Here is a 12,024-nt window from a genome sequence, read left to right on the forward strand (position 1 = left end):
CCCTCTCTCTACCCTTTCCCCACTTGCGCGTATGCTCTCTCTCTCAAAATAAACATTACAAAATAAACAAAAACAAAAATTCAATAACAGAAAACTGTCGATACATAATTAGGAAGAATACACACAAACAGAAAGATACACACTTAAAGATTCAGAATCATTACCAAAAGTGGATAAGGGAAGCAATGAGACTGCTTTGTGAGGATTAGAGAGAAAAGGTTAAATACACACATTATAAAAGTTATATATATATATATATATATACACATATATATATGTTATATATATATATATATAAAAGAACTTACATGGACTAATGGTATATAAAAATTATATATATGTGTGTGTATATATATATATATATATATATGTATATATATATATGAGAACTTACATGGACTAATGGTAATGATGTGACCCAACTGAGGATAATCACTAACTTAACTCAGAACCCAAGATTTGAAAAAGGAAAAAACTGTGATAAACTTACTGTCTTTACCCTCCAAATACAATGAAAGACAAATCATAAAATCAGAAGACCACTTGGTGTGATGGCTAATTTAGGCATTAACTTGACAGGGCTACGATGTCCACGTAGCTGGTAAAACATTATTTCTGGGTGTGTCTGCAAGGGTTTTGCTGGACCCACCTCACCAATGTGGGTGAGCACCATCCAGTCCACTGAAAACCCAGATAGAACAAAAAGGCAAAAGGAGGGCAAAGTTACTCTCTGCCTGAGTTAGAACATTCACCTTCTCCTGCTTTGGGTCATTAGAACTCCCAATCTTGGGCCTTCAGACTCTGACTGGGAATTATACCATTGGCTCCCCCAGTTCTCTGGCCTTTGAATTTATACTGCACTTACACCACTGGCTTTTCTGGGCCTCCAGTTCTGTCTGCCCTGCAGACAGCAGATTGCGGGATTTCTCATCCTCCGTAATTGCATGAGCCAAATTTCTTGTAATAAATCTCTTTCTGTATATCTGTCTATATCCTATTGGTTCTATTCCCTGGAAAGCCCTGACTAATGTACTTGGCTAACATGAAATTAATAATAGTAGATTCAGTAGAAGTCTGGTATATAGGAAAATAAATTTTTAAAAAGAAAACCATTGATTCTCTTTGGTGGGAAAAATACGTATTTACCACTCTTAAAAGTCAGCACTTTTTCACAATATTTTATGCGTCTCCTCCAGAATCACCCAGGAATACACTTTTTCTATACACTTTTTAAAAAGATACATTCATATGACTTCAATCATATGTTGAATTTAAGAAACAAAAGAGATGGACATAGGGAAAGGAAAGCAAAAATAAGATAACAGAGAGGAAGGCAAACCATAACAGAACAAACTGAAGGTTGTTGGAGGGGTGTTGGGGGGGAGGATGGGCTACATGAGTGATGGGCTTTAAGGAGGACACTTGTTGGGATGAGCACTGGGTGTTATATGTAAGTGATGAATCACTAAATTCTATTCCTGAGAACATTATTACACTATATGTTAGATAAATTGGATTTAAATTTTTTTAATTAAGAAATAAAAAGTAAAAATAAATAAATAAAAAGGTTATTTCATCTATGGAACCTGGTAGAATGGATAGCATAGATCTATTCACTACCCCCTCCCCAACCACCATTTCCATGAGAGGAATGTTCTCCACCCTTTGACTTTGGACTTGGCCATGTAACTTTTTTCAGCCAATAGGATGCCAGCAAACATGACACAGTCAAAAGCATGAACCGTGCTTGCATGATTGCGCTTGTTTTCTCATACCTCCACATTTGTCATCAGAGGTGGTTCCCCTACGTGACTGCTGTCTTTTCAGCTGGGCCCCAAAGTGAATACACATGTTGCTGACTGAAGCAAGTGGCAGAAAGGAGCCAAGCCCAGCTGAATTCTTAGCTTGAAATACACCTGCACAGTCAAGCCCAGTGTAAATCAGCAAAACCCCCACTAATTAGCAGATGCGTGTGTTGTTTTAAGACACTGAATTAATTTGTTACATGGCAATAAGTAACTGATACAAAAACGGACATTAATTGGTACTTAATGATGCTATTGTATTTCCTCTGATTTGAATTCACATCTTACACCCTTCAATTCAGAGTAGGAGTTCCAAAACTAGATGACTTTCAGAAAGAAAACCAAGAGTATTTATCCACATTTAGAAGCCGACTCTTAGAACCAACCAATTTCTCGTATAGTTAAAGAATCTCGGGCGCCTGGGTGGCTCAGTTGGTTAAGCGTCTGACTTCAGCTCAGGTCATGATCTCGCGGTCCGTGAGTTCAAGCCCCGCGTCGGGCTCTGTGCTGACCACTCAGAGCCTGGAGCCTGTTTCGGATTCTGTGTCTCCCTCTCTCTCTGACCCTCCCCCCATTCATGCTCTGTCTCTCTCTGTCTCAAAAATAAACATTAAAAAAAAAAAAAAAAGAATCTCAGGGTCTTCCACAAGGAAAAGTTTCATAATGGCACAATCCTATTTTATATCTTTCTGTATACTCTCATAGCATCATGTGGTTTTCCATTTTGCATATGTAATGTTTTATAATTATTTAATTAGTTATACAATTTCCTTTTATTTTTCTCTGTAATTCAAAAGCCTAACACAGTCCATGTCTTAGAGAAGGTGGTCAAAAAATAAACATTGACTCTGGGAATGGCTCACTAGCCTTGCTCACAGGCTCTTTGAGGCCATCCCCAAACCTGAGACAATATAGAACTTCCATGTGCCCTCCCAAGGAATGTTACAGATATCAGTGTCATCTGAAATACACCAAGCTTTATGCAGCCAGCCAGGAGGTTAAACCACAGGGTGATACCTTAGACAAGAGAAGGGGCAGGTAGACAGGAAATGCAGGCTCAAGTTACAGTTCTTTCACTTAGGAACTGCATGACCTTGGACAAATCACTACCCCACTCTAACTCTGTTTTCTCAAACTGTAAACCGCAAATGTTGAAGGATTCAATGGTATTTCTCTGTGGACATCCCTTGTTTTGTTGGCTCCAAACCCGATTTCTTCTGAGAACAGCACCCATCTTATTTGGTGTGCTCTTCTGTGTGCTACACCCAACCAATTCTCATAGGAGTGTCAGGTGTCCTTACTCCTCTCACCCCCAGCCCCAATCGTTAGCAAAGCCTTTCCTCTTGATTTTTTTTAAATTAGAAATGAAAGACAACAACAGTCCACACAGCTCTAGCAGTGGCGTAAAAGAAAAGAGAATGAAATTGGAACTCAAAGAATAGCAAACATGAGAGGCAGAGGGGAAGTCCTTTTGGCATTCCAGATGTTTCTGAGCTCAGTGGCATTCTTTCCCTGCCTATGGCTTGGTTTTTAAACCAAATACATCCCTCCCTTTGAGCTTAAGCTATATAAAATTGACTCTCATTCATTTAGAATCAAAATAATACAGGTCTCAAGCAAGACTTCAAGGTCTCTAGATTTTCTACTTCTAAAAACTTTAAGAAATGAACCTAAGACTTGAAGAGCCATAGATCGTTCTTAGCACACAGAAGACATTTTGAAACAGACAAATAAACCTATATCTGGTAAAATTTCTATAAAAAATGGACTTTGGTCTCTGACTGGAACCAGCAGAAAATGAAAACACTTTCTAAACTCTAAAGTACTTTATACTTTAAAGGATAACAATTCTTTTGTTTACCTAGCAGTTGTAGTCAATCATTGAAATGTAATTTTTTTCTAGTGCTATTAAGTTATTCCCTATAATTGATAATGTAGGCTGTTGTGTAACCCACCTGTGCATAAGAAATGGAAAATCTCTCCCTAAAACAAAACTCAGTCTTTGGGAGGGGGGTGGGTGCCAACACGATCAGGCTCAGAGCTGAGATAAAATACCAATGAAGTTTTTGTAGAGAAAGCACTCCAGACTGTTGCTTCAACGTCCCGACCCTGTCTTCGGACTTTAGGTAATAATAATCCAAGAAATCATGAATGAAGTGTTTCATTCTCTTCCAAATCTGTAGCCATTGATTTCTCTACCGAAGGGCAGAATGTATATATCTTCCTGAGTCTTGAGAATGTTTCTAGGGCAGATTCATTATGGTTCTGGAAAATGGCTTGTCTAGATACAAATTAGTTCATAAGGAAATTTACCATTCTTCTTTTTCTCAGTGCACATGACATCCTGAGGGTCCACCCTGAGGTCCATTCTGAAAGTTCAGATATCTTAATATGTCTGTATGTTGGTTCTCCCTTTCAATTTAGACAGTACCTTCTTCTAGTCCTGCCAGTGAAATAGCTAAAATCGTCTACAGTAATAACTTGAAGGTTTTTTTCATGCTGTTTATCACGTATACTATTCACTGCCAACGATAATTATGCCTCACAATTTCTTCCCCAGAATTTCAAAACTCAGGAAAAACATTCATCATCTAACACTTAATAAGTAGATAGCACCTAATTAGTTTTAGTATCTTGAATGCTTTAGAAGAAAGGCAGCTTATTAGTCGGAATTTCTAAACATTTAGTAAGCCTTACTATACCCTTGTGAGTGCTGTAAACATTTTAACATTTTACTACGCGTAGCTGAGAGATCCAGAGTTACTTACTGCACCACTAGACAGTAAGTTAGTAAAGCTGGGAGTGATTTCGATACCTCATGTTCAGTCCATTGCCTTCACTGCAGAACTTTGTATGATTCCTTTTAATGGTGGACAGAGTAACAGGAAGCAATCCCTAGACTGTGATGGGATCTGATGCTTGATGCAGTACCTATTATCTCCTGTGCCTGTTGCAGTTCCCTGGTCATTACAATGGAAAATATTGACAATCCAATGCAGAGATGTGTCCATTCCAAAAAGAAACACATGCGGAAGTATCAGGACTGAGTTAGAAATTCTGTTAGTAAACATTACTGGCAGAGTACCTTACCCTAATTAGCAAGCCAAACTCCTACAGCTTTAAAGCGGGTGCAAATCTGGGAAAGCTTTCAACATTTCCAAACAAATCTGCAAGATTTAGAATTACAGAAGTCTGAATCTTTCTGAAGGTGTTTCCCAGTTATCACGACAGACTGACATATCCAAAGGTCACTTTTCTATCAGCTATTTAATTGCAGTTTCATGTGCTTTCAGGCATGAAGTTCCCTCCAGGCAAAATGAGACTGATCAATAGCCACAGACCAAGCCAGGAGACTTGGTCCCCAAATACCATCCAAACACAGCACCTCGAGTTTTAAGAGAAGTTTAGAGAGAAAGAAGAAAATCAAGTGATTAGCCCTTTTCCTTCTGAAGCCCTTTCCTTCCTTTTCCTTCCTAATGTCAAATGACATTATTATTAATTTTTTTCTCTTTTTCCTGGAGAATCATTCATTGAGGACCCTACAACCAATGAAGTCAGCCAATTTCTACATACTCAAAAATCACACCAAATATGTTCTCCTATGACTTATCTGACTTCAGTTTTTTCCACGTATTATGGAATATTTCAGATAAAGAAGTATGTATAATATAATGCACTCACTATGTTAATCCAAAAGAAAATGCTACTACAGTTAAAGTCCTCTGTGTATTCCTATTCGCATCACCTCCCAACACTTCTCACAGGGATAATTGCTGTATTGAAACTGACGTTTTATCGTTTCTTATGTGAGATTCATCCATGTAGACATGTACTTCATTAATATCATTGCAGGACTGCATTCCATTGCATGAAATAGAATTCCACACCGTAGTTTATTCGTCCATTGTCCTATTGTTGGACATTACAACTATTCTCATTAAGAGTCACTAAGAACAATGCTGCCAAATGCATAAGTGTATATACATCTGCTCATACATAAGAGTAAGAGTTACTTTAGGGCGTATAACTTCTTTTTTTTTTTTTTTTTAATTTTTTTTAACATTTATTTATTTTTGAGACAGAGAGAGACAGAGCATGAACGGGGGAGGGGCAGAGAGAGAGGGAGACACAGAATCGGAAGCAGGCTCCAGGCTCTGAGCCATCAGCCCAGAGCCTGACGCGGGGCTCGAACTCACGGACCACGAGATCGTGACCTGAGCCGAAGTCGGACGCTCAACCGACTGAGCCACCCAGGCGCCCCTAGGGCGTATAACTTCTAATGAATTGTTGTGTTTTAGGTCATGCATGTCTGTAACTTCATTAGATTCTGATACACTGTCTCAAAAGTTTATACCAAGGCAGCTTTTTAATAAACTTAGAATCATCAAGCTTTTTAATTTTTCTAGTACCTATTAAATGGATCACCTTTTCAACATGTTTGATGGTCTTTCTCTTTTATGAATAGTCTTTTAACATTTTTCCCATTTTTCTCTTCTTTTTATTGATTTTAAGCATTATTTAAATATTTTAGATACTAAAAACAAATAGTCCAGATTGGTACATCAATATGGAGGGCTTTAAAAAGAAAAGTGCCCCCCAAATGTACCTAATTGAATGTCTAATGCATTTCTTTATAGTGAAAAGAATATTTGATTCTTTGAGGATGTAGAAATAAATTTGTGATAGATATATAAAAAGATGAAAAGTCAATAAATAGAAGTTTTTATTAAACTTCAGAAAAAGGAAAAAACTTGAATAAGAAAAGAAATATAAGGGGGACTGGGTGGCTCAGTTGGGTAAGTGTACGACTTTGGCTCAGGTCATGATCTCATGGTCCATGAATTCAAGCCCTGTGTCGGGCTCTGTGCTGACAACTCAGAGCCTAGAGCCTGCTTCAGATTCTGTGTCTTCATCTCTCCCTCTGCCCTTTACCCGCTCACGCTCTGTCCCTATCTCTCAAAAATAAATAAACATTATATATATACACAAAAGAAAAGAAATATGATTAGTATGCTTTTTGAAGATCAACTTTGAATAATATTTATGGAGTAGTAATAATGTAAATACCATTATTGATTTAACCAAAAAGAGTGGCCTAATTTTATGTCAAGTAGAAGGTTTGTGTGGAGGTGTGGGATATAACAGAACTTAATCTTCCTTTTCTACAGTACAAAGTGAGTAGATAACATAAAATTTTAAAAATCAAGGAATAACAGTACAAGCATGTCATTTAGAAATATGAAGAACAACAATTATATAAATCACTAAACAACTTGAAAAGCATTTATTTCTTTTGAATACTTAGATTAAAAATTAAAATTAAATTAAAAATACTATTTATATATAATAAACATAAAAATAACATAGGAAGCCATGGGAGCAGTGTTTGTATTAGGGCAACAAAATTATAAGTGGCATTTATATTCTGATTAATACTTTCCTGAGTGTCCAAAATTTCTAAAACACATACATAGTCCGTTCCTTAGAGGAAAATTGGTGTTATTGATTTTCAGCATTAAAATGATATATGGTTGACCCTTGAACAACAAACGGGTTAAGGGCACTGACCCCTGCACAGTCAAAAATCTGTATAGAACTTTTGAATCTCCCAAAACTGAACTGTTAATAGCTTACTGTTGACTGAAAGCCTAACCCATAAAAAGTTGATTAACACGTATTTAGTATGTTATATGTATCATATATTGTATTCTTATGATAAAGCAAGATAGAGAAAAGAAAATGTTATTAAGAAAATCATAAGGAAGAGAAAATACATTTATAGTACTGTACTAAAAAAATCTATGTATAAGTGGACCCACCCAGTTCAAACCCATCTGGCTCAAGGGTCAACTGTAATTATGAAGAACAAGTTCATCCTGCAAAGGACTTCCAGCAGACTGGGAAGGAAAGGAGAGGAGACTACCAGCAGAGAATGATCAGGAGACCACTGGAATTGTGCATGCCAGAAACTACAAGGGTCTGACCTAGAGAGTCTCCGTGGAAATGTTAAAAAGCTCAAATTCACATGGCGTGGTGAGAGACTGGATGTAGAAATAAGGTTGGGGGATAAGCTTTGAGAGTCTTTAAAGTTTCTGGTTTGGGCAAGTTGGGTCCCATTCACTGAGATAAGGAAGTGTAGGTGGAACTAGATGAGCTTTGTTCTGGAGATATTGAGTCCTTCGTTATACCATAACAATCCCAACAATCTAACTGCTGTAACCAACAACCCAGTTCTCAATGGTCTAACACAACTTCTTACTCTTTCCTGAAAAATGGGGTATGAATGTTCCAGGCTGTTCTCTGTGCCACTATCATCTTCCAGTGTCAGAGAAGAGAAAGAGCATAGGAGATCATGCAGGGCATCCTAGGGACCAGAAATGGAAGTGACCAGTATCAATTCTACCCATACTCCATTGGCCATAAGTCTGTCACATGGCCCCAGATAACTACAAGGAAGGCTCACAAATATGTGCCCAGTAAAATACAAAAAAGAAAGCAACAGTTTTGTGGACACATAACATTGTCTCTACTCTGACCTCTGGGTAGGAAAATTCAGGAGGCAGAAAGATGAGTTTGAATCTCAGAAGTCTGAACCAGAGAAAAGACTACAAAATTATTATATAAATAGTAGTTGGACTCCAATGAGGACACATAGGAGATGTATAGATTGAGGAAGAAAGGATAAAAATGAAACTCAAGACAATGTGTAAGTGGAGGCAGAGGAAGAGGAAAGAGGCAGAGAGAAAATGGTCAGAGAGATGGAGTTATAAACAACAAAGCGAAAATCATGTGAGTGAAGACAGGCGGTCTGTGATGCCAGACCTTACAGCTGGCAAATCAAAGAAGGACATTATGGCTTCTATTGACCTTGGCAATCAGGAAGTCATAGATTACTTTACCACAAGCAGTTTCAGCCAAAGCTTGCAGGCAGAAAGCAACAGTTGGGGGTCGTGGCGGAAATGGGAAGTGAGAAGTACAGATAACAAATGCTTCTTTCGATTCCTTAAAACGGAGGGAGAGAGACAGCAACAAGAGAAGGGGTGCATAAGTGTTGAAGACCACTGTATTTTTATTCAGCAACTATTTCATGTCCTATTTTTATTAGTCAGAAATACTTAATTGTCAAATCGATTCTGATCAATGCAACCACACTCTGTTGCTATGATCCCAATGCAAAAGCATGTACTGCTTTACTCAGACTGAATATCCATGTCAAGGGCTTTACATTATCAGTTACAACTTATCCATCTTCCTTACTATTTATGTTGAAAGGGAGCCCCCAGTTTGAGAGTTCACGTTTCCCATTAAATTGCTCTGACAGGTGGCAGTCATGAATTCTCATGGTTAAATTCCATAGGGGGAGGATTTAGGCTTTGCAGAGGACATAAAACAGTCTACGATTGGACAAGATTAGAATAAGGAAAACATGATATTGGGGGTGAGGGGAGGGGACCCAAGAGAAAAGTTACATTTGCTAACAAAATAATTCATGTCATGTGGAAGGTCTATTAGTTACATATGGAAATGACTTAGTATTTCCTTAATTGCTATGTGAGAATAGAAAGGATTATAATCACTATCTAGAGTCCTAGGGAAGATGGGTATGTGCTTTAGGCCTCAGATGCCCACCCAGCTGTAAAGCCATATTAACTCTATGAGACACTTGTCAGTCACAAGCTCATGGGATTATCCCAAGTGATTGCGGAAACTATATTAAAATCGGGGCGTGGCTTACACGGTTTAGAAGCATGTGGCTTTTTCCCCAACTTAAGCCTGAAAGCCATCCCTTGCTAAGCGTAAAAAGTCAGAGTCTGGAAACCTGATGCCTTTCTTACTTTTAATTTTTTCTCCCAGCATCACCACGACAGAAGTCCTTTGTCACAGGCTGGGAGACACAGTTAATACTCCTCAATGGCCTAACAAGAAGTAACAGGGGGAGGGAAATCACATTTTCACATGAGAAATTATGATCAGCTGTGATCCCTGCCAGCCCATGAATTTCAAATGGCGCTCCATTTTCAAACGCACTATTTCAGTCCTCATCAGCCAGTAGAAGGCAGCCGTGGGGGTTATACTTCACACGCACTTTGGCTTATTGAACACTCACAGGAGCCTGAAAGCAAGCTTTCAGCTCATAAAATTTGCCCCTCAGAGTACAAAAGGAGTACAAGTAAATCTGTCTTTCCAGGCCAGCATTTGAAGCAAACTGAAGCATTTGGCTGTCAGAGACTCAGGGCAAAGCCTGGATTTTCAATACATGGCAAGCAGGGGTATCATCTTTACTGAACAAGGCAGAGATTTGTCAGTGTGCTACTGGTTTGGAAGTGAATGGATATGTATAAATGCTAGAACCAGAGAAACATCCAGGGAGTCAGGGCCTTACTTCCTTGTAGCTTCCTTGGAAATTAGAACCTATGATAGTTTCACAGAACCCACAATTCCAAATACTTGTCCAGGATGAATCCCAACAGGTGAAACTGTTGGTGGACTTCATCATGGGGTTCCTGTGGCAAAAAGTTTTCTAAGAGCCAATTTCTAAATAAATAACCTTATGGAAGTACATTTATAAACGTAAGATTTTGCCTATGTTTTCATATTTTCCCCCATCTGGAGGGTAAAATGTCAGAAGGGTATAGAGTCAAAGTAGCGTCTCAACTATAAATCCTACCGTATTGAAAAGTCAATAATGCCCATTTATTGATCTTAAAAACCTATCCTTGGTACAAAAATATAAAACCTACAAATAGCTGCTTTAGATTATTGTGTCTATGTACCCAGGCCCTCAAGCACGGTTGCTGGATTGTAGTCTATGGTGCCCTCTGGTGGAAAGAAATCGATATCATGTCCTCTAATTCTTTAAAGTGTGCTTTAAAAGTCTGCACTCAGTTTACGCAACCCTGTCCTATGATTTCAAAGACTGCCAGGAGGTGAAAAGCCAACAGCTTTTGTTTCTTTTCTTAATGGCCAGAAAGTCTCTTACTTTTAATACTCTTTTCTTTTCTATCTTCGTTTGTCTAGAATTTGAGACTTCCGTGGATTGATTTTTGAGATGTTCTCATTTTTTTATTACATCAAAATAATTTCCCATAATTCCAATACGATAATTTGAAAAGTAGTCTTTAACAATTTAGTCTTATGATTTGTTTGGTGCTTTAACCAAATAATCCAAAATTTTCTGCCAATAAAACCGTGCCTAATTAAATGGAACCATAGGAAATGATGATGTACAATTAAGCAAATGAAACAATGACAACAACAAAGGATGATCTATCAAAGTTTGCAGTCTTGATTTACAACACATTTGCCCATTTTCACAATGATTGTAGGTTTAGGCTGTATTAATAAATAGATCCTTTCTTTCTTTCTTTCTTTCTCTTTCTTTGTTTCTGTTTCTTTGTTTCTGTTTCTTTCTTTCTTTCTTTCTTTCTTTCTTTCTTTCTTTCTTTCTTCCTTGAAGACATACTTTAGAAAATTAGAATACTAATTTCTTCACCAAAAGTCAGCCATTCCCCTTTACAGAAGGACACCCTTGAAACACAATTGAAAAAAAAAAACATATTCCTTTATGCTTCCTAGCTTAAGAGAAAATTATCTACTTTTCAAAATCTTTGAACCTGATCAGAAAGGATTCAACAGAATATGACAACCTGAGTTACCTCAGAAATGCAAAGTATGCTTTTGAGAGTGTGACAATAATAAAGGAGTTTGGCCAAACACACTTGGAAAGATTTGAAATAAATAGTATAAAAAGCTATTGCCTCCAAAACAAAAGTGTTAACCAGAGAATGTGCTAACGGAGAGAAAGGTTACATACAATTGTCTTAAGGCTCTGGACAGATAACGGCAGTCTCAGAGAAGTAAAGCATCTTGGGCCAGGTCTCTCAACAGAGAATCCACCGTGGGATAGAGCACCCGGGTCTGATACTAAAGCTTGAGCACTCCTCAAGCTGCCAGTGTTTCTGTCAATAAGTATACAGGCTTGATTGTCTTTGAACAGGAAGGTGTGCATGAACCTCTGCCTCAAGTTTAGGTACACACGCTCACAGACATGCCACTCTACCTCATTATTGATTTCATGGTGTGTGTATATGAAAAGACCATCATATTTTCAACCAGTGTGAGAGTGTTTTGAAACAGTATAATATGATGATGAGAAGTCTGAAGATAAGGGCTCACTCACTGAACAGGGTATTGATTTTACCTTGCGTACAAACCCACC

The sequence above is a fragment of the Prionailurus viverrinus genome, chromosome C2, assembly GCF_022837055.1.
Source record: "Prionailurus viverrinus isolate Anna chromosome C2, UM_Priviv_1.0, whole genome shotgun sequence".
NCBI classification, from domain to species: Eukaryota; Metazoa; Chordata; class Mammalia; order Carnivora; family Felidae; genus Prionailurus; species Prionailurus viverrinus.